The sequence below is a fragment of the Gigantopelta aegis genome, chromosome 2, assembly GCF_016097555.1.
Source record: "Gigantopelta aegis isolate Gae_Host chromosome 2, Gae_host_genome, whole genome shotgun sequence".
NCBI lineage: Eukaryota > Metazoa > Mollusca > Gastropoda > Neomphalida > Peltospiridae > Gigantopelta > Gigantopelta aegis.
Window position 1 is genome coordinate 47,912,024 of NC_054700.1, and position 4,523 is coordinate 47,916,546.

Below are 4,523 nucleotides of genomic sequence, written 5' to 3' on the forward strand. Positions count from 1 at the left end.
GAAGTTTGGCATTTTAGAAATGAAAATTGAAAACAAATTATTCCAAAAAGGGGTTTTTGAATTTTTTAGGAACTCAACAGGTCCCCTATAATCCGTCGCTTGGATCCCCTTTTGTGATTTGTGTTATCCGGGCCGTAAAAAAAAAAAAGAAAAAAAAGAAGAAAAAAAAGAAGAATAAAGCATTTAAAAAGACTTGTTGAAAGTTGAAGTTTATTATCTAGACCTCGAAGCATATGGGTCACCTCTTTGTATAGTTTATTCAATTCTTCCCTTTTCAAAAGTAGATAAAAAAATCGAAAGAAAGAGATCGGCCTTTCTGACTGATACAAGAGCGGGATTTAGTTCAGTGGTTAGAACGCTTGCCTGAGGTGCTTGAGTCGTAGGATAAAACCCCCTCGCCGGACCCACTGGATCTTCCGCGTCCCAGCCAGTGCCTCACAACTGATATAAAATACCTCTTGCTGTTTTATTGGTATCAGTGGCGGATCCAGAAAATCCTTTTGGGGGGGTGGGGGGGGGGGGGGGGGGGGGGGGGGGTGGGGAGGGGGGTGAGGAGGGGCAAATGACATGAGGCGGAATGCCAAGGGAACTTTGTGGGAGGTTAGGAGGGGGATCATAAAAACATGAAAATTAATATAAAATAAATGTATAACTGTCGTAAAATGTAGGGGCCCAGGGCCCTGTCCCCCCCTAGATCCGCCTCTGGGTATGAGCATCCTATGTGGCGGTAACAGGTGCGTGTGTAGGGAATTGTGCAAGGGGGCGGAGTGTCTGGACTCTGTCAACCGACTTTTTATTTTCATGGCGGGTCGGGCCATGCTTTCCAGGAAAATACTTTAAAGGAAAAATTCTTGGCGCAGAGGGGGTGCTGGGTGGGTGTCAACAGGTTTCCAGTATTTTTATTTATCGATCGAAAACCAAATAGCCGTACTTTAAAATAACCCGACGTGGTTTTAAACAAATATTTCGGTTTTTATTTTTGGTTTTATTTGATTTTTTTTTTTTATTAATATTTTTCTTGATAGTCTCGATGAATACTATCTGATCGCCGATGTAGGTCTGCCTTGTGGTAAGTGTTTCAACTACAGACTGCGTGGAAAGGTTCACGTTGTTTGTTCAGGTATTAACAAAGGTATCGCAGATCACCTTGAAGATATTAAAAAAAGAGAAAAAAAAGAGAAAAAAAAAAGAGATCTTTTAACTTTTTTTTACTTTCATCATAGCACACGATCAAATAATTGCTATGTCTGGCGGCAACATTTATTTTAATTAAGGACGAGATATAATATATATTTTTTGCTGGTGGGGTGGTTGGTGATAAAAAAAACAACAACAAAAAAACTATTTCATTATATTTGCAACTTGTTAAATATTAGTCGAAACATATTATGTTGCTCTTATTTAAAAAAGAAAGAAAGAAAGAAAGAAATTTATAAAAAAAGGTAATAACATGTATACATTTTCAATAGAGCATCATACGATAAAAGGAGCACGAAACATCAAAGATCATAGCGCTAATGGATTTTTAAAATTCCTGAGCCTTAAAGGTGCAACATCACAGTTACAAAAAGTTTGTTTTGTTTAACGACACCACTAGAGACTTCGGCTATTGGATGCGAAACATTTGGTAATTTTGACACATAGTCTTAGAGAGGAAACCCGCTACAGTTTTCCATTAGTAGCAAGGGATCTTTTATATGCACAACCCTATAAACAGTGGTGTCGTTAAACAAAACGAACTTTAAACTTTGATGACGGTTTTGTCGTTCAGATTGATCTCAAAACCAAAATCAGCGAGTCTACAAAATGTGACAAGTCACCAGTAGCTGTCGGCAGCTAGATAGGACAGTCAGAGACAGATGCGCTGAAAAAAGACAACAAACTTGTCCGTAACACCAGCCTGGCATAACATTACGGGTGTTCGCCTCATCTGAACGCACCCAATTCTGTCCGTCGTTTTCTAAAGATGTTGCAATAAAATAATTGTTTCTATTAAATTAAATTATTTGGCTACAATTTTTATGAACACATAGTTAAAGGTATTTATGTTTACATTTCAAAGCACAACTTGATAAATAATTTTGATGGAATGCGATCATTATGTAAATTTCAGATTGCAGATTTAATATAGTATGCATCTCATGCAGTCTATGCAGTTTAAAAAGAACAGTCACCATTTTGGAATATAATATCTATAAATTTAACAGTCATATTAATAACATAGCTGAGAAACGATGGGTTCGCTGCATTGATTGCTCTTAGTATGCTCGTTTGCTTTTCCAGAAAACCGTGTAATGTGCTGACCTACCTGTAGGTAAATACATTTAAAAGGTTCGATTCCGTAGTATATTACGTGGCGATAGCGGGATTCCTATCACTGACTCTCTCTCCCTCGCTGTCTCTCTAGGCGGGACGTAGCCCAGTGGTAAAGCGCTCGCTTGACACGCGGCCGATTTAGGATCGATCCCCGCCAGTAGGCCCATTGGGCTATTTCTCTTTCCAGCCAGTGCACCACGACTGGTATATAAAAGGCCGTGGTATGTGTCATCCTGTCTGTGGGATAGTGCATCTAAAATAATCCCTTGCTACTAATAGAAAAATGTAGCAGGTTTCTTCTCTAAGACTATATATGTCAAAATTACCAAATCCAATAGCTGATGATTAATAAATCAATGTGCTCTATTGGTGTCGTTAAACAAAACAAACTTTAACTTTAACTCTTTGTCTGTCGGTCGGTCGAAATAAGCATGCCAGAGGCCAAAAAGCGGTGACTGCAGTGTCATTGAACACAATTTTTATGTTCTTTTTTTCCTTTTTTTCCTTTGTGATATCAAAACATTTATATATTGCACACGCACACAGGACAGGGAAGTACATCAGAACTATTTATATAGTACTAGTATAATGTAGTGTAGGTCGAAAGTAATCACTGAGAAGAGTTCGAAGACCTTCAGGTGCTTATGTCGTAATCGTCTAACTGAGAGGGCAGGGCGTGGCCCAGTGGTAAAGCGGTCCCTTAAAGGTGCAGACCCTAGTTTTAACCCATAAAAAATGGACACTAAGTTTAGTTAATTTACAAACCTGTAACACATTTGGATAAAGTTACAATACAGTGAAAGAAGAGTCTGACGTTAAAACGGGAAATATCCTTAAAAATAGACTAGAACTCGAATCAATAAACCGCTACTTGTCAGACGCACGTGCGTTTTGGAAAATATTAAAAATGCAATTTTTGGTATTAGAAACACCAGGATTACCAGAAACACTTCGGTTGTACGGAAACTAGATAACAGCGGTTGCAGAATGAAGTACTAGTAAGCGTTGGAACTGACAGAGTAGGAGTTGGGGGTTTATCGAGTGCTACAGACACTCAGTAATAGGGGCACGCGGGGGGGGGGGGGGGGGGGGGGGGGGGGGGGGGAGACTCTATGTGCCGGAGCCTATTACCACAGACGTGTGCAATGTAGTCCACTTGTAATGCATATAGTTGGTGAAATTGTTGGCCCAAGAATAGAACAAGTATGACTTTTAAAAAAGCTATTTTCCGTTTCATGTTTTTGTAAATTCCGTTTCATTTCCGTTTCAGAGTGTAATTAACAATTGAACTAACACAAGTTGTGACAAATTAATGGGTCCGAAAATTTTACTGGCATCGTCATGCGTTGCTATTTGTCATTAAATCAAAGTAAGCCTACATATTAGTAGCGAAAAATCACACCAGGAGCAAAGGCTACAATTATAATAACTACATAAAGCATGATTGTCCAACAGTTAAGTGCACTGCTTTATTGAACGGGGCTTAGGGTTCACAAAACATAAACATTTATTTTATCATCTCTTTGACAGTCTAACGTCGTCTGCAAATTGAAGTATGCGCATGACACAGCGGAAATAAAGTAACATTGCAACGTTTAGCCAGCCGTTTTTTGCTAAACGTTTGCAAACATATTTTGACTGGTGGTTCCCGAAATGGTCATTCAGTTTAATGTGTAGCGTACATATCTGTCTTCCAAGACAAGCGTTAGCGACAAACCGCTGGCTAAACTTACTCCTGGAAAAAAAAAAAACCTGTCCCATCTGCGCAGGCGCAATAGAATAAGCTGTAAACCAGCCCCAAGTATTTGATTGGTTCCCATTGTGACCGTTTGGTTTACCGTGAAGCGCATAATCCAGTCTAGCGGTTGCCAATAGTACTGCGCACGGTTCAATCGTCAGTTTTACAGCGTGTTGCAATAATAAAATAGTAAACAAAATTTAACTTCGCGGAAAATCGTAATTCCGTTTCCAAATGTAAATTCCGTTTCACAATGGCAAATCCGGGAATTCCGTCCGTCCGCAACCACTGATGTTAAACTAAACAATAAAATCTAAGTAGTGTCTGATTTCAGTGATCATGAACTGCTCTAATAGTGAAACATAATCTGTTGTGTTTAAAAAGTAAGGTCTCTCCCTTTAAAGAACCACACCACCATTTGTTGTGTTGTTACTTGTAGCAGGTTAATATAGTCTGCTTTAGAAACAAT